Source organism: Felis catus, chromosome B1 (assembly GCF_018350175.1).
Source record: "Felis catus isolate Fca126 chromosome B1, F.catus_Fca126_mat1.0, whole genome shotgun sequence".
Taxonomy (NCBI): domain Eukaryota; kingdom Metazoa; phylum Chordata; class Mammalia; order Carnivora; family Felidae; genus Felis; species Felis catus.
In genome coordinates this window covers 155,389,393-155,414,944 of record NC_058371.1, presented here as the reverse complement: position 1 = coordinate 155,414,944, position 25,552 = coordinate 155,389,393, and the positions used below count along the sequence as shown (strand labels likewise).

The 25,552-nt window shown below is 33.8% G+C and overlaps 1 protein-coding gene and 1 long non-coding RNA gene across 30 annotated transcripts in view; one reads left to right on the top strand and one right to left on the bottom strand.

The window, feature by feature from the left end:
- Positions 1 to 7,601, bottom strand: part of LOC111560185 — a 33,263-nt gene extending 25,662 nt beyond the window's left edge. Inside the window, exons 1-2 of the long non-coding RNA XR_002741871.2 lie at positions 7,531 to 7,601; positions 5,662 to 5,924 (exon numbers count right to left, since the gene is read on the bottom strand). This is a non-coding gene — a long non-coding RNA (uncharacterized LOC111560185). The remainder of the gene's footprint in view (positions 1 to 5,661; positions 5,925 to 7,530) is intronic.
- ADGRL3 (adhesion G protein-coupled receptor L3) overlaps positions 1 to 25,552 on the top strand; it is an 823,449-nt gene that overhangs the window by 133,644 nt on the left and 664,253 nt on the right. The gene's annotated exons all lie outside the window — the stretch shown is intronic.

Here is a 25,552-nt window from a genome sequence, read left to right as displayed (position 1 = left end):
GACATACTGATTGGGACAGTAGCCTTTACCACCATTTACTGTCTAACCCAGAGTTTCGATACTGGGCGTATTTGTTTGCTAAGAGACCATCCAGAGCCTTCGTGGTGCAATAGATTGTACATCATCATCTGCTCCTGTGATCTGATTTTTGTCTGTCAGAATATTTCACTGATTACTTTCTTGCTCACACTTATCTTCTGTTAACATTGAGCTACCAAGAGAACTCTGCTTTCATGCTCTTTTCTGCTATGCTCTCGGGGCTTGTTCCTTTCTCCCATTTTTTTAAAACCTCTGTAGATCTAACCCATTTTTTATTTTTCAGTTCAGGTATATTCTCCTCCTGGAAGCCTCCCCTGAAGCTGGAGGTGTAGGGGTAAACGTTTGTCCTCTACAATTCCAGAACACCCTGTTCATTAAGCTTTTAAGGCATTTACCAACTTTCATTTTCCTGTTCTTGGTTCCCCTCTAGCCTGTAAGCTTCCTAAAGATAAGGAACTATGTTTATTGCAGTAGATAAGAGATTGTATTTTCCCTAAATTGGAGTTTAATGAATGTTTGGACTATTCTTAATGAATATACCAGCAAGGTAAGAACCTTGAGAGTGATTTTGGAGTAAGCTGTCCTTGCACCAATTCTGACTATTCAAACATTGGCTTATGTCTTGGGCTTCTTTTCGTTGGAATGAACCTTGTAAAATCTTAGTACATGTCCTTTTCACAAAAGAGATATTTATATGGCTTTAAATCCATCATGGTTTTCTAAATCTATCATCAAGTTTGGCAGTAGACACATTTTTTTGGCTTAATAAGGCTAAATTTTTATTAAAATTTACTCTCTGCAAAGGCTTTATTCCAAAAAAAAAAAAAAAATCAAATCATTTGCTTTGAATAAGCAATTTAATCAAAGTAGAAGATAATAACGTATACTTTGCAAGTAAAGTAGGAATAGGAATTACACCCATGAATGGGAGAGAAGCTCAGTTTTATTAGTGACTTCTATTTCTATTTTGAGCTATTATCATAAATTGACTTACAAACAAACTTAGCACTGGATGTTGTATGTAAGTGGTGAATCACTAAATTCTACACCTGAAACTAATATTACACAGTATGTTAACTGGTATTTAAATAAAAACTTGGAAAGAAAAAAAAAAGAAAAAAAATAAAGTGGATTAAACCTTAAAAAAGAAAAGTTTTAATGGGCCCATGCCACTATTAGGAATGCAAACAGTTAAAATTCAAAAGTATAAGAAATCACTGAGAAATGGAATTTTTGGATAATTAAGTATGCTGATTTAAAGGAGCTTCAAATTTATGAAGTGTGAACTAGTTACCTAAATTTTTCATTTGTATTACAAATATTTCTAAAATGCTTTAGCACATTAATTTTTAAGTAGGGCATTATAGAAATGATATATCCTCTTTGATATGAGATCTTATAGTGCCTAAGGATCATTTTTTGAAATATGAAGTTTCTAATTATAATTGTGGGTTATGAATGAAATTATGTGACATATCTCCTGAGTCCAGGACCTACTCTGGCTACCAGCGTTTTAAGAATAATGATTTATAATGTATTTTCTGGTGATTTATCTCTTTCTCTTAAAAATTGTATACAATAAAAATAGAATTTAACTTAGTTGGGGTTTGTTGGTAATTATGGTTTTAATGTGTCTGTGAAATATAAGCTCTTTTGCTGATCAACGCTAATGACCAAAATGAACTACGGAACATTAGTTCAAATAAGTAAATGGTTAGAGGTTGACAGAATAACTGAAAATGTCACTTAAATTAGTGAAGTGCTCTTTCCTGTTATGATATATATCTGAGTTTGCTTTTAGCTTATAAATAAATATATATTTATATATATGGTAGTAAGGAAAATTGAAGTATTCCACAATTCTCTTAAAATATTCTTTTTATATAATTAATTGAAAAGTGGATACATTTCAATGAAAATAAAGCTGCCACCTCACATTTTGTGGATTTTTGTCTTGAGAAAACCCACTATTCTATGTTAGGTCAAGGTTAAAGAATTTATTGTCTTTGATGGCCCTGACCATTGGATTGCTGGCATGGTGAAAATCCATAATGCATTAATGGGTGAACTTCTCACCTATGTGATACTTCTCACAAAGAAGTAAAATGATGAGATTTATTTCTTCTGCTTTGGGGAAATGAGGCAAGGTGCAAGAGTTAAAAAGCTGTCTCCTTACCAATAAACCACAGATAAAAATGGCTGGTTTGAGTCTTAAGTCCTAAGCACATGAGAATACTTACTGAAGCTTTTTTTTTTTTTTTTTTTTTTTTTTTTTGTAAATGAAAGAGCATATATAGGGAAATTTTAGCTTTGGTGTAAGCATGCTAATATTGCTGACAGAACTATATCTTTGTGATAATTAGCTATGCTCTATAAGGCTTTACCACAGCACTGTAATGACTCCGGGGACATGATTTGAACTCTGGAACTTTTGAATCCTTATAATTAAAAACTAATGGGATTCTACTTTATTCAGTGTTCTATTGTTCAGGGTACAGGTAAAACATCACAAAATATATAGTATAATATCCTGGGAATGTACTAAATTAGAAGTTCCTCAATTTTATTTGCGACTGTCACTTCTATGGTGTTTATTCTGGATATGTTTTTATTTAAACATTGAATTTTATTGAACTTTCTGATCTTAGTATTGCCAAAACATCATTCAATATAAAATTTTATTTGCAAAAATTACATAAGAAATAGTTTCCATTGTTTGCAGATACTTTAAATGTATTCCTTTATCTGAGGATTAGAGTAGTTTTTCTGAAATACTAGGAAGGAAGGAAAGAAGTTCTACCCTTGGAACATTTTGTAAATTGCTTTCCTCTTTCTGGTATAATCAGGAAAGAAACTGAGAAGAATACTCTGTGTTGAAGAGATACTAATTATGTGTAGTAGAGTTTAGAAGGGTGAATGTTGGCATAAAATGAAAGTAAAAGGAAGCATTCTAAAATTAAATACCTAAAGCTTTCAAAGGAGAACACTGTGGTCACTATAGCTAAATGTCCTTTGGGGCAACCTTCTTTTCCTTAAACTGTGACCAGTTTCCATAGGTCTAGAAAATGTGCCTTAGAAGCAGGATTTCTTGAGCCATATTTTGAGACTCTGGAAAACCTTCTGCCTCTGTTGCTAGTTGGGTTTGACCATGTTAATCTTTTTAATTTTGATTAGGAACAATAAACATAAATATGATTTTATACACTACATAGTTTTTAAAAAACTCTTTGACAAGACCATAAAATAATGTCTTTTTGAATTCTGTCAAGTTAGATTGGTGAGACAGCTTTGTTAGGATTTTTCTATTCACCAAACTGGATTTAGAAAGAGATTTGTCATCCTAATAGGTTAAATGAGGGCAAAATCTGGTCTTAAGTGGTATTCTATTATGACATTGAATAAAATATCCTAAATTCATATAGGAGGCATGCTATTTGCTTCCTCATTAAACACAAAAGAGTGACTATAATCTATATAAATTTAATTAATAACTCTTCCTTTTAAAAATACATTTATAAACTATTTATGAAAAATAGAATTATTTACTTTTCCTTGGAAAACTTGCTTAAAAATAATAGGACCAGCTTATTAAAAATTAATGAAGTGTTGGGTTAATAACAGTTATTTATTTTTTATTTGAAGAAAACTTCTTTTAAAAACACTTCATGGAGAATTTATATCCAGGTTGTGAGGATGGGCTTGTCTCATGTAAATAGGGGATACCTAGAAAAGCACTGCTCAATGCATAGATTCCTTTTCATTCTGTTTCATTCTTAAAATTATTCAGCTTTTAAAGACATATCATGACTGTTTAAGATTATCCCTGTAATGAGAAATCACAGCATGCATCTTGAAAAATGGTTCTACTTCATCTTTTCTCATTCATCTCCTAGTGCAAATTATAAATGCATGAGTGCAATGTATGGCTATTCAGGTCAAATTCTCTTTCAGGACTGATGTTCCTGTTATGCAGTTTATCCATCTATTAACATCCTGAAATGTCAAAAGCTTCATTTTTTTTTTAAGAGTGGAATGTCAGTTTCTTTTTTTTTTTTTTTTTACTTAGAGCAATTTACCCAGGAAAAAAGAGATTTGACAGTTGCAGCCATTGGGGCAAAGACTGGCTGAAAGGAGTAAATGTTCAAATAAGTATCAGAGTTCCCACAGTTTGTGTATTTCTAGGACAATGCATGAGGTAAAATGGAAGTACAGATAAAAAATATACATGTATGTGTATAAAACATCTGATTCCCAAATTTCAGTTTTGAGAAATATTTCTTCATTACTGTAAACACTTTATTTCAAACTCTGAAGGGACTTTTGTGTTCTGACCTGATGTATCATTGATATTGCATGAAGGTAGAGAAGTTTTGAATTAACTGTTGTTTACATCTAAATATCTAATGTAAACTGTGATTAAATGTTTTTCCCTGATAATTAGAATTTTATTTATTGTCAGATTAGCAATAAGGAAGCCAAGGATATTATGTATATGGAAAATAGGTTGGATAGAAAACAAATATTATAGATACTAGTAATAATAGAAAATATATGATGTATTCTATAAGAACTTAATTGTAATATATAAAATGCATAATGTATACAACATCGATCTTCCCTTTAAAACAGTTCAAACGAATGTGTTAATTAACTTAATTGTGGTAATCGTTTCACAATGTACATATCAGATTGTACACCTTAAAAATAAAAATTTGGCGAGTAGTATTTAGATCAGTGCTGGACTACACAAGCTACATTTTCATATTGGCAGTCAAATCTAAACAAAACGCTCCCCCTCAAATCTCTGAAAATTCTCCTTTTGTGAGGAAAGGGTTTGGGATAGCTGTTTTTCTTTTCCATTTCAAAAATGAGTTGGACCTGAGAAATGATTTGTTTGTTATCCCTACTCCATATGGATTGAAAATACCTTCCAACATGCCCATGTTGTAGAATCCAATCAAGTCTATGCAGTCCTGTAAGGTCTGTGAAGCTGAGCCTCTGTTCCTTTCTTTTAATTCTCTCGTTAGACTCTGCTGACTGAGAAGGTCTGCCAGTTTTAGAGTTCCCCTCTAAAAGCAGTGTAAGGAGCATGGAAGGTAGCAGGTTATTTTGGTAGCTTGTTTTCCTTGGAGTGAGTGCCTCTGTGTGTGTGTGTGTGTGTGTGTGTGTGTGTGTGTGTGTATTAGGGTGGAAATCGGGCTCATTATGCCTTTCAGTTTATTCGTTTGTTGGTCCCCTGTCAACCTGCCAGCCCTCTCTGTGGGATAACTGCCCTTTGTATAATAATCTGCCAACATTCATGGTGGTTGCATTCACTGTACCCATTCTACTGTGGAACTCCATTACAACTGGGGTTTGAATGCAAAGCTTCATGATATCTGGATATAAACAGTGTGCTGAGCCACAAAGGCATTCTTTGTATTTCTTAGTCTTCTTATAATCCCTAAAAAATAGCTTTGAAGACAGGATTTTCTGGAAATGGGAAGGCAAATACACGCAAGTTACCCACTCTGTTCCATACTTTCATAATGTGATGTGTTGAGGGAGGAGGGAAGTTCCTAGTTTTAAAACCTGATTCATTTGTTAGGCTAAAGTGGGCTACATTTGAGGCCAATTTCCTACCTGCGGAGGTGTGGGTGAATTGGCCTTTGTTTTCCTGCAGTTACCTTCCTTGGCATGTGGCCACATTGATTATTCTTGGCTTCTGCTTTAGAAGTGCCTCTCTGATCCTTGTAATCTCCTGCTTTGTCCATTGCAGTCCTTTAGAATTCTTACCCCTGAACTGCATTCTCAAAGGAAGAGGTGCCTTTGACCTCTTTATGGTTATATGGTTACCTCCTTTGAGTCTCCTTGGTTGATTGTCTCCTCTGTGGATGACTGAGGTGCTTTGGAGAATAAAAAAAAAATGACAGAATCTTCAGCAGATAAGTGACAATTACAAATTAAACGGGCTTGTTTTCCTCCCCTCCACACCCTCACCCATTACTTTAGAGACAGAATTAAAACCCTGAGTTACGAAGAAAAGTAAGACAATCGGGATGTTACAGCAAGCTAATGAAATACTATGCCTCTGCCTTTTATCATTCCCGGCCCCTCCTAGGGAATTTGCAGAGGCTTTGTGCAATTCCAGGTACTTTCTTCCTTTTTTCCTCTTTTCTGTTTTGTTGAAATTTTGACTTAGATGGAAATAGTGCATTCATTTGTTCTGTACAAAAAAATCTGTGTAAGCTGATACTTGAATGAACACATTAAAGTATTGAGCACATGCCTAGTACTCTGCTTCACATGTGTTTCCTCATTTAATCAATTTAAGGTGTGACCATGACAGTGCTTCCTTGGAGATTCTTTGTGTTTGTTGTTGTTGTTTTTTTAAAGACACGTAAGTCTATTCATATTATTGTACCTTGGTTGTTTATGCAGAGCATTGACCTGCATAAATACCTAAGAAAACCCTTATTTAAACACATGCATACACTAAAAAGATAGCCATGTCTACTGATATTTTCATAAATGTAAATAGATACAAGGCAGGTCCTAGGTCTTTTAGCTACTGTAATTAAAAGAGGGGCTCCTGAATGGTTTGGTCTGTTAAGTGTCTGGCTCTTGATTTTGGCTTAGGTCATGATCTCACAGCTGTGGGATTGAGCCTCACATCAGGCTCCATGCTGAGCATGAAGCCTACTTAAGGTTCTCTCTCACTCTCCCCCACTTGCATGTGCCCTCTCTCTCTAAAAGAAAATATATCATGATCTCTCTAACACTGAGTTGTTTTGAAAGCTTTCTGCCCAACATGGGGCTTAGCCAGCCAAGTGCCCCTTAACATTGAGTTTTAATTCATCTTCTGAGTAGTACTTCAAGACCTCCATGCAATGCAGAATACGCCTTTCTGTTCATTGTGTTTGTAGGTGATTCTCAAAATCATTGTGCCTCTGATTCACTGGTATTTGTGTGTGTGTGTGTGTGTGTGTGTGTGTGTGTGTGTGTGTGTGTGTGAAACAGAGAAGAGATTGACTGGATATATCAGGTACTGTTGTGGCACAGAGATTTGTATGTAAGTAGGCAGTTTGGTTTTCATACAAGAAGTTCAGAAACCATAGAGGAAGGACATTGAGAAAGATTGTCATGTGTGGTATCTAATGTTCTAAATCATTCTCTATGCATCTCTGTTCATCAGCTTGGCTGATTTAATTATGTATCTCTAAATTTGATCACCGGAAGAACACTGTATGTATACACACACACACACACACACACACACACACACACACACACACACAACTTTTGTATATATTTTTAAATATTGTACAGGTAGCACAATATATTTTCTATTCATCATAAAAACAATTGAATAACTACTAAGTGAAAGTCAGTGTAATAAACTATAATGGGCATTTTACATGAATGTAAATGCCTTACTCTAGTTTTAGGAATTTTAGGTAAGCTAAAAGAATGTAACAGTATTATGAAAGTGTATTTTACATTAAATCTTACCAAGTAATACTGTTTCCCCATGCCAGCAAACTTGACTCATGATCATTCCATGGGTCACACAGGCACTACTGTGATGTGATTAGATTCCTAATCTCTGGCACTGTTCTCATGACTGAGCACTGATGGTAATATTAGGGAGATTTAAACATTCTCTTCATAGGCCCACCAATATAGTATTTAAATGCTTTTCTGTCAGACTGACTCCCAACAGTGATTGATCCAAACTCACGCTTCATTCTAGCCTTTGCTCAGGACACTTCATCTCTCAGTACTTCCTATTAAACAATTATAAGAATAGTTGTAACTCATAGATATTTATTTTGAGACTTGGTGAAAACATGTGCACAAGCCCTTAGTACAGCGCGTCATAAATACTCAGCCTTCCATCAGTCTTTAGGTGATCAGGAGTGTCAAGAAAACCTAGACACTCTACAGACTTGCTGATTGTGAGTCTCAGCACAGTTTTGTTTAACTTAGATGTTTGTTAAGCTCAACAATGCAGTTAGATCTGTTTCTTTTATACTAAAGGAGATCTGAGAGATTTTTAAGTAAACACCCATGCCACCATCTTTCATTTCAGTAACTGAGGAAAATGTATACAGAATAATGAATGAGTTGGTATTGGATTGTTTTATTTGATTCAGATATAAAATACATACCTTCTAGCCTCACTGTACTTTTGATGATTAAGTTATGGTGCCCCAACTCACAGAGGTTGAATTCATTGTTATTGAATAGCATCCATTTGATTATCATTTACACCACATAAGAGGTTTTTCATGTATTTTAAATATTACTGGGAATGTGAACTTTCTTTTCTACTACATTTAAAAAATATTTTTTTCTTTTGAATTTGTTCTAGTGAGAACATACAGCTACACAGATATTTAAATAGTCTTATGACTAAAATTGTCTTGTCCTCTGTATATTAGTATGAATTGGCAGAGATGGTTCCATAGTTTGGAATTGGTTCTGTATGATGATGGAGCCCAGGGGGACAATCTCGGATTTCTAGGTCCTTGGGTTTGTGAAGCTCAGGTTTTTTTGGAACCCGTCTGCTGCCAGCTGGCTTATTCTCAGAGGAGGTACTCTGGCAGGAACTCTTCAGGCAGATAGAAGCCGTCAGTTCGCTCAAATAACTGAAAAACAACATTATTGGAATACTTGTTTGGGATTTATTTTTTTCAACTGGCCGTGGCTGCCATGTAAAGAGGAGCGTGAGATGGGGTGGGGTATCTAACTCGGCCTGTTCTGCACTTCCTTAACTTCTCCATCTGAAGATGAAGTGCTTTACTTTCACACTGTGATGTGGTGATTAGGCTTGTATTTTAGACAGGACATGCATCAGAGCCATCATCACTCAGATTCAAACTAAATTGGACATTCTGCTCTAGGGAATAATTCTGCTCTACTCACATCTGACTGCTTGCTGTTCACTAGAGGGTAGCCCGACTAGCTCTATTAATCCTCATTTGAAAGTCCAGTCCAAAAAATCACCTTCTCGGTAAATCTTTTCTCACCTTCCTCATTCCCATCGTATCTTCCGTGCTTGTCTTTGTTATAGCAATTAACAACTTCTAATTGTTTTTGTCTCACTTTTGGGGGGCAAGGAGAGTGGGATGGGCATTTATTTCCATACTGTCTCTTTCTGTATAGCTTTATTTTTTTCAAATCCCCAGTTTAAGGTCAGGCACATACTAAGTGCTTAATAAAAGCAGAATGAGTTAATGTGTCATTTGGCTACCTCTTTGTATTGTAGACTTTAATATGGTGTCACCGGTGGTGACTGAACAATGTTGCTTTTGTCCAGTTTGACAAAATGCAGTATATACCAGTTCATCTGTCTTACCTTATTTATCTTGCTCTGTCTGGAATATTACTACTCGTCTGGAGAATTATGCTGAACTTTCTCCTTTAAAGACTTTTTTATGTAGTTGTTTTTCACTAGTATTTAGCAACAGAAGTGGTAATAAATAATGATACATCAGGGGCCAAAGGACTTTGTTTGTTGTTTTTTATAGGGTTTTTTTTCCTCCTTTGAATTGTGTCTGTGTGCATGGGGGTAGGGTGGGGTGTACAATGCTGGGAGTTATATTAGTTTGAGGAACCATAGTAACTTTGAGGCCAGAAATGGATTTAATAACAATTCCTTTAAAATAGTTTGCTTTCAGTGTACTCTCTGGGATGTAACTTTGTCAAAATAACATTGATATTTTTAAGATGTATGTATATTTTGTCTTGTTTGGTATAATGAGTGGGGTGTGGGTCTTTTGTTCTTGTTTTATGTAAAACTATTTTATTAAGTTTATAACCTATGGAAATCAATGTAATTTTGAGGAATAGCTATATTTCATATTTTCAAAACTATTAATCCATGGAGATATTTGTGAACATGGGAATATCATATTTTTATTTGGGTAAATTTTATTTGAATAATTATTACTATAGGAATTTATGAATTCTTAGAAAACAGCATACAGGTGTATCAAGTTAAAGTATAAAACTCCAGCCCCTCCTGTTGCCCGTAAGTAAAGTAAATGATTTTCTATGTATTTTTCTAGACTTTTCTCTGTATGTACTGTGTCCTATATGGGATTGTGTATTTATAAATGAGATATTTCTGTGCATAAATATGGCATCTACATATAAAGCACATAAAATATTCATTTAAGAATTAAAACACAGTTGTTATACAGAATGTTCCCTCAGATGTTTTTGTCATTTCAAAACTTATCTTAGAAATATTCCTGTTAGTGTATGTAGGTTTGTATGTATGTACAAACCTAGTGTATGTAGTATATCAGTATGCATGTAGTGTATGTAGTGTATGTAGTGTATGTAGTGTATGTAGTGTATCAGTTTTATAGTATTTTATAAACAAGATCCACGATTTAGTTATTCAGTCCCTTATAGCTGGAGTTCTGGGTTGGTTTAAGTTTTTTCCTACTTTGAATATAAATACGGCAGACATCATGGACATACCTATTGGTGTCTTGGTGCGATTATTTTGGGAGAGTATAATTGTAAAAGTGGAATTATAGGGGGAATTATGAAATAAATAGTGTTTTGCTAAACATTGCAAACCACTCTTTCTTATACATGCTTATTTTAAAACTAGGATCTTGGTATTTTAGGGCAAATACTTTTATTTCTGATTATAAAATAATGAGTATTCATTGTGGAAGTTTTAGAATTATGAAATGTTAAAGAATAAAAAAAAGGGTTTATATTCCTACCATCTAGAGGCAAGCATTTTTTTATTGTGATATGTTTACTTACAATCTGTATTTCCCTATGCATAATTTTTACTCTGTTGATAGCTCACAATTTTATCTTTTAATTTCCTATTTGGCATTATAATGTAGGCATTTATACCTGCATCATTAGAAACATTGAAACACCAATATGCTGATTATCCTATTTATCATATAGCACTACTATGATACTTCATGTCTTTATTTTGATACCTAATAGGCCTCCATTTTTAGCAATCTTGAATAATAAGGTAAGTATCTTTCACATAAAGTTTTCTCTGTATTAATTAGTCTCTTAAGTCATAGAAGTTATATAAATATTGGGTTAAATAGTAGTCATATTATAATAGATTGATGCTCTTTGCCAAATTATTTCCCACATAGATTGTACCAATTGCATTCCCTACTGTAGGATTAAATATGCCTATTACAGCATTCCCACGCTGCTGGTAAAGGGTTTTTATGATGCTTGAAGGGATACAATCCATTTCACTTCTTGGAGTCCCAGGGTATTATTTCTTATTTGTTATAGGCACTTTATAGATTTGGCTTAAAGTTAAAATTTGGGCCAAACCTCTGGAGCCTGTCAGTTGACCAAAATTATTAATTCATGACTATTTACTTATTGTGTAGCTTCCCTTGCAATATCGGGATAAACAATGATAAACTATTGAATTATATAAATATTTAATAGTGATAATGAAAACTTACACTCTATCTCTAGAGAAATGTCATGTATATGTAAAGTTTCCTTTCTAATTTGTATGTTTCTGAGTGATCCCGGAGGAGAATGTCTTGGGCATCCATACCTGACATACCCCACATAGCTCAGGGTGGGGAAAAAAGGTATCACCGTCTCCTTGGTGGCCATTTTCTCCTTCATATTTCTCTTCTTTTTGTGATAAGCCATATTATTTTGAGATTCTTGTCTCTGGGCTTTATCACCTTCTTCCTAATTGCTGAAATGATGAATCTAGTCATTTTTTTCATTCAGGAAATCTTCAAGGGTCAGTCTCATCAAGTCCTTAACCTTGTTTTCAGTAACTTCAAACAGCTGTGATTTTAACATGTCTCAATTATTTCTTTAAATGTTTGTTTATTTTGAGAGAGAGAGTGAGAGAGATCGTGTGTGAGCAGGGAAGGGGCAGAGAGAGAGGGACAAAGAGAATCCCAAGCAGGCTCCATGCTGTCAGTGCAGAGCCTGATCAATCCAAGGAACCATTAGATCATGACCTGAGCCGAAATCAAGAGTCCAGTGCTTAACCGACTGAGCTACCCAGGTGCCCCTTAATACCTCTCAGTTTTGAGGCTTAACCATTTCTTGTTACTTTACCCCTCTGCTGTGATTATCCTATATCTTATCATCACCATATATTTATTTCAACTTTCATAACCCCCAAAATTAGACCTAACCTTTCTGACTAGTCTCCTTTCCTCTCCTCCCCTTCCCTTCACCCCTCCTCTCTACTCCCCTCCCCTCCCCTCCCCTCCCCTCATAGCATCAATATGTTTAATGCATTGATATTTTTTTCCTTATCTATGTTAGATCCCATATCGTCATTTTGCTAATAGTCTTGCAACTACACTCAAAAGCCTTGCTCCTTCTCCCTCTATCATACCAGCCTGGCAAGATGTCCTACTATGTGTCATAAGTGATATGTTGGGAGGACCCTGGCCAGGTCTTTGCTCTCTTGCTGACTAGTATTATAACCTTGGCAAGTTACTTCACTAATCTAGGCTATATAAATTGTGATGTTTGGACTAGATCATCATTTTCTAAAATATAATAGATGCTAGACCCAGATGTTACATAAAAAAGGAATCTCACAGTCAAATGAATTTGGCAAACACAGCATATTATTTCCTCTTACAAATTTACAGTGCATAATAACATCTTAAAGTCTGAGAATTCCTATAGGGAGAAAAAACAATTTAACATTGTTTATCCTAGCATTTCTCAACCTATTTGACTATGGAGCCTCATACACTTAATTCATATCTGCAGAACTTGACTTCAGTTAAACACACTTTGGAAGATGCTGGTCCAGATTATCTTTGGCATTATTTATTTTTGATCTTTAATTTCATGATTCTTTAATTTACTTTATATGCTTGTTCAGTCACCAAGAATGTCTAGGATAGATGCACTTCAGTATCTCCATAATTCAGTGAGATGGATTTATGCTATGTATCACCCACAAATAAAATAGTGCATTGACAGTGGTCCTTCTTTAAGAAGACTTTTTTAGAGATCAGCAGTATTTTATATGGTATATCAGAGAGAGAGAGAGAGAGAGAGAGAGAGAGAGAGAGAGAGAGAGAAACAATTCCTATGATTTATTAACTACAGCATGGCAAGTAATCCCTTATTCCACAGTCATCACTCAGGGAAAATGAAGGTTTCTTTAAGACCTTCCTTCAAAGTCACTTAAATGAAAAAGATGCATTTTTTTTTGAAATGCATGTATATATAAGAATTGCCAATAGTTGCTTTGCATAATCTAGTGATTCTGATAGGTTGCTTGAGTAAGTACAAGTTAAACAGATGCACGGATGTACAGGATTGTAAAGTTCAAAGGAAATGCAAACTTGATTAACAAAAGTCACTGTCAGAGACTAATTGTAATTCTGCAGCATATGAATCCTTGAATAATGTCCCCTAAAAGGTCAGCCAAAAGTCCTGCTTCTGTCTACTGTTCCCTTGAAGAGAGTTTTCAAATTTAGGTATTTCCTGGCATCATAAAAGTCAGAGCTATAAAGCATTTTTTTAAAAGTTTCTTTTACAAGTTAAAGCAACATGAAATTCGTGAGAATAATTGTTGAACCTTATTTAGTCATTAAGTAATAAAGAGATTTAGCTTTTAATTAAGTTAACTAAGTGTAGTAGTACATGTGAGTGAGAACTATATAAATTGTATACATCCCTTTTTTGTTTGCTCATTTCATTGTCTTAAATTTATCTTTTGAGAAAATATTTCTAAATTTGACCTTTTTTCATATATTGATTTAGCATATTAAAGATTTACACCAATGTTATTAGTTATGCATTTTTAAATAATTATGTTAGTTTTATTATAAATATGGGATATAATTTCCCAAGAGCATAGCAGAAATAATGAATTAGTACTTAGACATTTTTCTAGCTCTAATGATTAAATGATTGCTTCAATAGTGTAATTTTTCAACTCTACATAATTAATGACTCTGAATAAGCAATTAAATTATGTTTAATTTTGATAACTGTTATGATTAAATAATTACATATTTTGTTATTTCTAAAAATTAATTGTTTTATCGGCTGTGATGTTGATTGAGTTCTCATTTAATTTATTGATTTTTGTTTTATAGGAAACATTTCTAAGTCAAACAAAAAGCCCATGTGATAACACTGGGAAATCTCTGTTTATTGCATGGCCAGGAATAAAAACTCTGGTCTAAGTACAAGGGCAGTTATTATTAACAGATTCAAGAAATCTACCTAGAGGATCGTCCTTATTGATACTTTCTGACAGGAAGTTTTCTGTGGCATACTACACTTTTGTGTCTCTTTTGTCCTCCTATAAAATGCTCAACATTTTATTAATGAGTTGAAGAATGCCATCAAATGTAATTTCTCCTTATTTGCAGAGGACACTTACTTGGTAGCAAAATCATACATTTCAGAATAAATTCCAACATTGTTCTCTTCAGGCCATAAAATTTGCATGAGTTGAAGAGGTTCATGGCATCTGATTTCTATGAGTCAAGAAATCATCTGAGGAATTACTATATTGACATGAAGTGGGTTTGGAGCTACTCATGTAGATAAGACTGAGAGGGTTTAATTCATTTGGCAGTTCTGATCGAGGGCTTACTGTATATGTTGCTCGGGTGCTCCTGTACCTGCAAGGAATTTATAGTACCAGCTGAAACAGATAGATACAAATGAGTGAAGTTCAATAGTATATTGCATTTCCTATGCATTTGATCCGTCAAAAGTGGCAGGTTTGCGTAAGAAAAGAACCAAAGTTATTTCAACCGTGGACATCACTTTGGAAGTTTTAGGTTTCAGTTACCTTACCACGGTTTGACATTGTGGTGGTGTCATTAATGAAAATTAATCTTATCCAGAATAAAGCAGTTATGCTTGGTATTGAACAGAAAGAAACTTAAGAATGACAGCCATTCTTAGAGGTCCTAATTATGAAAAATTATGATGGTGAAGAAGTTCCAGATCATATTATATAAAGAAATGTAGAAAAACTGTTTAGCCTGAGAAAGAGTATAAATATTTGGGGGCATGACAACTTTGTATAGATGTCCTTAGATGCCATGATCCGTGCTTTACTATTCAGTGTCCTGTAACTTGTCCAGGATGTTTGTGAGAGTTAATGCAACTTTCAGAGCACCCAAAATTACATATGTGAATGTACAAGAAACTTTAAGCTTTTCCATTGATATGTGAGACCTCCCTAGATTAGTAATGAGAATTGTTTTTAAATTTTTTATATGCTTTTCATTACATCAAAGTGAAAACTTCCAGCTTTGTAAGAGAAAAAAAAGGAGAGATAGGTCTTTTTTTTTTTCATTTCCTGCTACCAGGTGGGAAGGTATATTAAATTATATTACCCCCTCCCCGCCCCCTGCCCCGTGACTAAGTCACTTCCTACAGCTAGAGGAAGGTGCATTAGCTCTTTCAGTCCAACAGATATTGCTTAATGCATTACCAAACAGTAGAGCCCAGTGTGTTATTAATACACTGTTTTGGTTTTCAGTATATAACTCACAACTACTCAGAATGGTGTTTTGAACTATAAGTCCTTCGGTATGATGCCTGACTTCACTAGAAATAAAGCTAGTGCAAATTATGCCTGTGTTTAAACCCCGTGATTCATATTTATTTATTTATTTATTTATTTTTATTTTTTTTTTAAATTTTTTTTAACGTTTATTTATTTTTGAGACAGAGAGAGACAGAGCATGAGCAGGGGAGGGTCAGAGAGAGAGGGAGACACAGCATCTGAAACAGGCTCCAGGCTCCGAGCTGTCAGCACAGAGCCCAACGCAGGGCTCGAACTCACGGACCGTGAGATCATGACCTGAGCCAAAGTCGGACGCTTAACCGACTGAGCCACCCAGGCGCCCCCCGTGATTCATATTTAAAATCCTAGTGAAAGTAACGACTCCAGTCAAATGAAAGGACCTATGACAGACATTGGCAATTTGTTAAGTTAGATACTCAAAGATGTTGCATATTCTGTGAGAAAAAAATATTGAAATTTTGTATTGTGCTCAAAAACCAGAATCATAAGACAAGGAATTGGCCTGTTGATCAATGCTATCTTTTAAAATGAATCTTGACTTTGTGTATCTTCTATATGGAGAAATTGCATTTATCTTACCATGGTGAAAAAAGTCAGCTTGAGGTACTAGTTAAAAGTACTATTAGAAAATTTATATCTTTATTCTGTAGTGATCAAAAGAAGCTATATTCAGATTGTAATTTTTATTTCTACCTCAATGGATTATTTCTTGTCCATCATTTCTTAAAGACAGACAAGCTGACTTTTTAATGTTTCCCCATCATCTAAAACCAGCAGAGAATACTCTTAGATATTTTTGTACTTTTTCTCAATATGTAAAAAAAAGCAAATATTTTTGAAAAAATAGAAAATAATGATTACCAAAAAGAAGGTAAAGCAAATCAAACTTGAAAATTCAGAGATAAGACACTCTTTATTTTCATATTCACATAGGAATTTTTTAATCAAGATGATCATAATATGGTTATTTTCCAATGCATCTGGCTCTTCATTTTGCATTTATTTATGTTATAGTGTTTGAAATTGCCAGGAGGGTAATTTTTGAACGTGTATCAAGATACTAATCTTTTTCTTTTTTATTCAAAAAAGCCACAGCTTTCTCTTTTTAACATTCTGTAATTATTCTTCCCTGGGTACTTCAGTGAGATCGTGTAATAAATATTCTTTATTATTATAAAGCAGAGCTGTGGGGAGAAAAAACATGGCATATTCAAACGAGTATCCTGGTAGTACTACCAGAATAAATGTATATTCTTAAAATACATTAACAAAACTTATATTCTCTGGAACGTGGACACATAATTCTCCAATTAAACTTTTACAAGACAGAATTAAGGTTATTTAATGAGCAAAAATAAATTTCTATGATACAGAAAGCTTAAATGTGAGAAAAGGACTAGTCAAAAGTGTAAAATATGGTAGATATAATAATGAATTTTAAAACCTTAGTAAATCATGACTGCCATTTTATTGGACATTGTTTCATAAACTGGAAGACCTGGCAACCTGATAAATCTGCCTTTTAATATTCAGTGGTTAATTTTTTAAATCAATTATTCCTTTGTCTCCCACTGCACCAGTTAGCTAAATTTGTCTTAAGGAATGTAGAAATCTGGCATAATGGCAAAGTAATAATACAACTGAAAGTAAAAAAAATCTAGACTTAAAAAGTAAAAAACTATTATTTTAAACGTTTTTAATATAATTTCAAAAGGGAATTTTGAACTGAAGTTGAAGAGGTTGGGAATACGGTTATTTAAGATATATAGATTTAGCTGCCTTAACATATTTATCTTATTTCTATTAGAATTGATTATGGTTGAATGATAAGTAAATACGATTTTTATGATATTCCTAGTTATCATGTATAAAAAAGCAATGCAGTTTTTAAATGTAACCAAACATTTTGAATCTTATGAAATAGTAAAACTTGATAATAAACAGGCTTTTATTTTGCTATTTAAAAATATGTTCCATCCATATGAGGATTCTTTTCCTCCACATTTTTTTTGTTTGTTTTGTTTTGTTTTGTTTTGTTTTGTTTTGTTTTGTTTTGTTTTGTTTTTGAGAGAGAGAGAGAGAGAGAGAGCACACACGGAAGGGGCAGAGAGAGCAAGAGAGAATCCCAAGCAGGCTCCATACTCAGCGTGAGCCCAATGTGGACTCTATCTCAGGACTGTGAGATCACGATCTGAACTGAAATCATGAGTTGACCGTTTAACTGAATGAGCCACCCAGGTGCCCCTCCTTCACAATTTTTAATATTAAGAATTTTTTTAATGTTTATTTAGTTTTGAGAGAGAGAGAGGGAGACAAAGCATGAGCGGGGGAGGGGCAGAGAGAGAGAGGGAGACACAGCATCTGAAGCAGGCTCCAGGCTCTGAGCTGTCAGCACAGAGCCCAACTTGGGGCTCAAAGCTGGGGACCGGGAGATCATGACCTGAGCTGAAGTCGGTCGCTCAACCAACTGAGCCACTGAGGCACCCCCACAATTTTTGACATTTAATAAATGTTCTCTGAATAACAGAAAACAATAGCAATTTTAAAATGTCTCCATTCTACTGAGAACGATTTATGATATAATTTTACTTTTAAAGGTAATTAAGTATTACTGTTTTTCTTTCAGTAATTATAGAAATTATACCACAGCAATAATCCAGGTTATTTTAACCACAAATCTCTTCTTCCTAAAATGACAAACCACAGTTCTCTATTTTTTTCTCTTTATAAGGTTCACCATATTATAAAACACAGTGTCCCATTATCAACTTTAATCAAGTCCAGACTCCTTGCTGGATCACACAAAAGGCTATAACTGCTTACCTCTTTTGACGTCTGTTAAATAATATTAGTACTTGATTTATAGGTTGCAGTGAAGATTGAAGGAAATGATGCTTGCCAAGTACTAGTGCCTTTATTATATAAAGTAAGCACTCAAAAAAATGTTAGATATCATTATTTTCCATTAAACTGTGGGGTCTGTGAGGCTTTTTTCTTTGTGATATCTATCCATGGCTCATAAAATTGTGCCTTATTTATAGTCAATGTTAAATGAATCAGTAAATGAATGAATCAATGTTTCATAGATGGTATTTTCACACTATACCTTGCTCCTGCTTATTTTTGAGTTAGCCATCAAAAGCATAAACATTCACTACTTCTTAACATTTATTCTACAAATATGTATTTAGTAATCACTCAGGACCAGGTCACTTTCTAAAGTTGTCAATAAGTTAAAATATATTTAGTTATTTTAGAAATTTATTAGTTTGACAGATACATGTTGAGTGCTTAATGCGTATGGACCGGGTATTGTAGAGACGGTTTCAGAACGGGTTCAGGTTGGAAGCAGGGAAACAAGTTCAAATACAATGCTGATAATCAATTAGAGAAAATTATTTGAGGTCCCGACATCCATGGAGCATGAACCCATATGTAATAGTTTCAGTTAAGAAAATATACCTGTCAGTGCTTTTAGGATTTTGCATTCAATACTGAAAAGTAATTATGTAGTAGAGAGTATAATTTTTATGAAAAGGTATGCTTCTTCCAAAATACTGTGATGGAGGATTTTCTTTCTTCGTAGGCAAATCTGGATCTTTATAATAACTGTCTTGTCAAAAGTGTAAAATTAAGGGTAGTGATGCAGTGGTCTTTCGGTTATTCCTAATTACTACTTTCATACATTGGGGCACCTAATGATTTGAGTGATAGGTTATGAATTGAAAATTTTCTGTGCTTGCCAGTTCTCAGACTTACAGCTGAACATGAAAGGAAAGAAACTGAGTCTCTTCATTCATTTGACCCCCCAGGTGAAAAATCCCAATAGAGGAATCTTCTAGGTTTAGCTGCTATGGCTTAGGGAGACAGGCCCCTCACACTTCCCAGAAGGAGAAGTTGCTGCTGTTCTGGGCAGACAAAGTGGTCCAGGTGGTGTAACTTATCATTAAGATCTGTGCTGTTTTGAATAAGGAAGTAAGTAAGTCTGTGTGTATATATATTTTATGTGTGTGCATATATACCTATATATGTTTATAGTTATATACACACATATATAAACATATCAAACTCTGCCATTTTACATAGTTTCTATTTAAAATGCATTTTAAGTTTATTTTATGGATTGTTTCCATGGAAAACCTGGTGAAAAGCCTATTTAGCCTATTTAGTTATTTAGATATTTGTGTGCATATGGATAAAATATGTATATTCTTGGTTTTATCCCAAGGAGGTAGCTTTTATCTAAATAGGTAGCCTTATCTTTCAAACCATTTTCATATAAATGTGTACATTATTTGCCTATGCATTTTCTAATAAATTCTATATAATTTTCTCAATTAGTCATAACTTTGAGGCAAAAGGGAAGCAGCGTGTTTTGTGTTCCCATATGCCATCTTAATGTTTATATGTAGATTGTGATGTTATATTTGTAGGAAGATAATGGGCAAAGGAGGAATTTGATAGGCATCATTATTGGATATAATTAGTGAGAGTTACAAAATTTAAGTTAGAGATAGAAATGTCAAATTTTGTTTTGCGATACTGATTTGAGATGTTGTAGTTGTATTGAAAGAAATGAAAAACTTTGGGGAAAAAATGGAAAAGTATTTATAATTACATCAACAAAGAGGTCTGAACAAAATGTGTAAATCAAAAATGCTCATCAGTTGCCATGGCGGTGGTATATTGATAAACTAGTTGAGGAATAGAAAGCCAAGAGAGTAAAAGATAGGAGGTGGTGATGATATGGCCAACATAGTGATGATTTGAGAAAGTAGATTACAAAGGCTCCTCTCCTCTCAATGTCCCTTCTGCTCCTGCTATATTTCCCAACATAAAGACCTTTCAAAGTTGAGAAGAATACTAAAATAAACTGGAGAGAAGATTAATTAATTGATTAACAATGTTTGAGAATTCCTTTATAAGAAAGGAAAGGGCACATGCTTCTGGTATAGCCTACTGTTTGTGATGAAAGTATGTACTCAATGAATATTTGTTGATAGGGTTGACTAAAAGGCTAAGGTTTCCTAAATGTCTTGTGGTTGTATCATATAAAAGTAATAGATAAGTCACCCTAACCTTGGAGAAAGCAACTTTATCATCTTTTCTTCACTCTGTACTAAACAATCCATTTCTGGAAATATAAACCACAGTGAGATATCACCTCACACTTTTTAGATTGGCTATTATAAAAAAAGACAAGAAATAACAAATGTTGGTGAGGATGTGCAGAAAAGGGAGCCCTTGTGTGGTGTTGTTAGATATGTATATTGGTGCAGCCAGTATGGAAAACAGTATGGAGAATCCTCAAAAAATTAAAAATAGAACTAGTATATGATCCAGCAATTCCAGTTCTGAGTATTTATCCAAAAAAAATGAAAACAGTAACTCAAAAAGATATATGCATCCCTATGTTTATCACATAGGGATATAAAGCATTATTTATAATAGCTACGAAAGGAAACAATCTAAAGCGTCCATCAATGGATATATAAAAGAAATGTGGCGCACGCATGCAGATGCAAACACACACACACACACACACACACACACACACACACACAGGAATATTAGCCATTAAAAGGAAATCTTGCCATTTGTGATAACATGGGTGGACCTTGAGGACATTATGCTAAGTGAAATAAGTCGGAGAAGGACAAATACCGTATGATCTTATTTATCTGTACCATTAAAAAAAAGTAAAGAAAAAGCAAGTTCATAGATACAGAGAATAGACTTGTGGTTGTCAAAGGCACAGGATGGGAAGAAGAAATTGGTGAAGCGAGACAAAGGGTAGAAATTTCCAGTTATAAGTAAGTCAAGGAGGGAATGTACAGCATAGTGACTATAGTTAATAATATTGTATTACATATTAAACATTGTTAAGAGTCAATCTTAAAAGTTCTCATCAGGAAAGAAAAAATTTGAACTATATAGTGATGATTGTTAACTAGATTCATTGTAATTATTTTGCAATATATGCAAATATCCAATCACCATGTTCTATACCTGAAACTAATATAATATTTTATGTCAATTATACCTGAACAAAAAATAAGCTAACTGAGATTAACATTGGAAAGGTGCAACTGAAAAATATTCCACATTGTTAGCATAGCATAATATATAGAGATGTTGAATCACTATATTGCATACCTGAAATTAATATAACATTTGTGTCAACTATACTCAAAAAAAGAAAATTCCACTATTGGAGGGAGTCTTTCTAGGTTAAGAGACCATTAGTAACCATATGTAAGGAGCACTTGGGTGGTTCAGTTGGTTAAACATCTGACTCTTGATTTACATTCAGGTCATGATGTCATGTTTTGTGAGTTCCAGCCCCACATTGGGCTCTACCCAGGCTCTGCACTGATATATTGGAGCCTGCTTTGGATTCTGTCTCTCTGCCCTCCCCCACTGGCTCTCTATCTCTCTCTCTCTCTCAAAATAAATAAAAATAAGCTTTAAAAAACATTTAAATACTGGATCTAAACTTTTACTGGATCCTTTTTGAAAAAAATGAACAATAAAACAACAAACTGGATAGTGGGTGACATTAACTAGTTATTAAATCAGGTGTAAAAATAGAATAATGGCTAAATAGAAAATATTTTTAGATATAAGTACCAAATTATATATGAGTTAAAGGTCATTCTAAGTGTAATGACTTCAAAATACTTTAGCTTCCACTCACCCTCCAAAAGAGATGACAGAGTGAAGGTTTTTTAGCAGTTTTTATGTGTAGCTGATGGTTTGCATGCTTTGCATTTTTCTATTTACTTTTCTTGTTGGAATTAATTCTTTTAAAGCAATAAAGTTAACTAGTATTGTTTGCCACTTTTCCAATACCACAAGTGGATTTAATAGTCTCATTTTCATTTTCATGGTAGAACACTTACCCAGCCATACTTTGCATTTGTATTTCTCTTCTTTTCTCTCAGAAACGTGTAGTATATAACTAATTGTAATACCAAGTATTTATTTGTTTTTACTGTGTGCCTTGTGTACTCTAAGTGATTGACTTTGTTACCTCTTAATCTTCACAGCCACCCTATGATGCAGGTAATGATTCATTCCCTTTACATGGGGGAGCAAACTGAGGTGCAGAGAAGTTAAGTGGCTTGCCTTAGGTCTCAAAACCAGTGGAGGATCAGGGATGGAATCCTTGGCAGTCTAGCTGCACTGCTGATGTTTTTAACCACTAAACTATGCTGCTCCTGTCAAATAGTTTATTCTAAATACCTGGAAGTTCTAAGTTAATTACATTACAATATAAAATGGACTTACAGGAACACAATTGTTTAAGGAAAAATTATGTTAAGAGCACTATAAACAATTATAGGAATAAAGGAAGGGTTTATTTGAGAAGAATTTTTAATGGTTGAGGTTGTTTATTCGGGAAATGGGGCACAATGGCATATATTATATACTTCGTATGAAGCCCTCTATTACGCGGAGATAAGACTTTTTTTTTTTTTTTGATGTTGTAGTGACCCAAATAGAATACAGACTTTGAACTCTGACTCAATAAGCTATTGTAACATATATAAAATTTTTAAAATTATTAATCAGGAATGTGAATAATCTGCCCATTACCTCTGGGTTCAGAGAGGCCAGGACAGTGGGTTCTGAAGAAATTAGCATGATTTATTGGTACTTCCAAGTCTTATTCATTTCAATTTATCAGCATGACCTTGCTAAGACTCTTTAAAAAGCTTCTAGTGTTCACCTTGAGTTCTCTGTTCTGCCTTGGTTTGAAGAGTGGTATAGTTTTATGGCCTTTTTTCTCCTTTCAGTTTATATTTGCTGGAGTAGGTCAGTCTCTGGTTTCAACTTTTCCTTCAGTCTCAGTCTGAATTGATCGGAATATTTAAGGTCAGTGGACCAGAATAATTTGTCCTTGGCCCTTTTACATAAAAGTAGAAATATAAAGACTAGATTTATTTTATGAAAATAGGAATCTTTTTCATAGTGAAAATAGTGACTTCTTTTCTAAAGCGAATTCTTTTATTGCCTGATGGGTGATATTAGCTGAGATGCAACTAAGGTTTGACATTCTGATCTTAAAATTTGGCAAAATGAAATCTGTTTATTGCTCAAAAATGTGTCAAGTAAAATAAAATACTTTCATCAGCTGTAAACAGATGCCACAACTGTGTGCATTATATTATTAGATTGTTAGTATTGTGTTAATTTTACTTTAAGCCTCTTCTAAGAAGTCTTCCTCTGAAACATGTATTTCACTCTCCAAATATGTATTTGTGCCCATAGACTATCTTTTTAAATAGTTTCTCAGTCCTTAAATGATGATAATGCAAGATCCATGCCACAGAAATTGAGCTGGTTCCTGTTATTATAAGCAGATACTGTATTTGGTTTAAGAGCATTTTGTAGTTCTCAGGTGAAGGTATGTATCAAAATATGAAAACGTCCATTTTACCCATCTTTCTAAAATTGGTGATGTGAAAATTGGGTATTTTTAATTTGTAGAGGGTGTGTAACAGAGCCCTTTGTGGCCATGTCTGTTTAGACAAAGCCTGCCTTGGCTGTCCCAGCAGACCATTGACCCCACTATCTCCTCAAGATATTTATGTATAGGTGGGCTATGCGAGCCTTCTTATGGGAGTTGTGTATCTGGCAGAGAAGACAAGAAGTGGCAGGTTTTCAATAAATGATGATTAAATGTAGGGAGAATAAATTATTTTGAGTATAGTCTTTTGGGTGCAGATATAATGTTCATGGTAATATTCAAGTTTTGAAGTAAAATCCTGAATCTATTAGTTAATTTGGTTCCTTTTATTAATTTAAGATTTAGTAATAATAATTACATTTTTGTCAATTTGGTTTCTTTTATTAAAGATTCAGTAATAATAACAATCTAATAATTTATTAATTATTCGATCCACACAAGTATATATGTGGGTGCTATTTCTGTAGGAAAACGTAACACTAGAACATTATTTATAGAATGTGATACTTATGACCAATGGAGAGAGGAGATTATATGAATCTGACCATAATTTTCTTTTATTCGTAGTAAATTCCTTTTCTTTTTTCTAAAATTGTAAGAACATAAAAGCTTTTGCCCCTGATCAAATTACTTTCCTCTAGTATGTATTCTTATTGTTGTCTAGTTGTGTGATTATAGATTTCTGCATTCCAAAACAATGATATTGGAAGAGAGTGCATTTAAGCCTTAAGAAATATGTTACATAAAATTCTTTTCAGAACACTTAGGCTACTTCAAATGCACTGTCTTCTGGTAGTTCATTAGTGAAATGGAACATTGTTTCTGTTAATGCAGTAAAAATGATTCCACATATTAAGAGGAAGAATCCAATATTATTTTTTCCTTAAAGAGGAAAAAATAGTTATGTAACTAATGGCCATCTACAATAGCTTTTTTCATTTCCATAATACTAATCATAGTTTTTATTTCATTTTTGTAAGCATTTTGTAATACTCTAGTGAAGCAAACACAATTCATTCCATGGGATATTCAACAAGGTCATTATATTAAATAGCTTCTTCAGTTTTTGCTTCTTAATTTTCTTTGCTTGGTCTCATTTTAAATGAAAAACAAACATTAAAATTTTCCTTGCAGTTTCTCTCCATAAAGAAAACTTCTTGCAAATCCGTTTTATTATTTACCATCAGCAGGAAAAAGACTCGTGCAAAAAAATAATCAATTAAAATATCATGTCTGTGAAATCCTGTCCTGAAAAAGGTTTTTTTTGTTTGTTTGTTTGTTTTCTGTTTCACACAACCAGGTGAAACATCAGGTGTTTTTACCTCAGTGAACATTTTGAGGCTTTATTTCGACTTACCTTGGTATTTGACAGCTTGGTGATACAATTTACTGACACAATATACTGCTTTGTATTTTTTTTTTCAGTAAAATGTTGGTCATATTATATGTGCAAAGATGATTGAATTAGTCAATTAAGTGACATTAATTTTAAA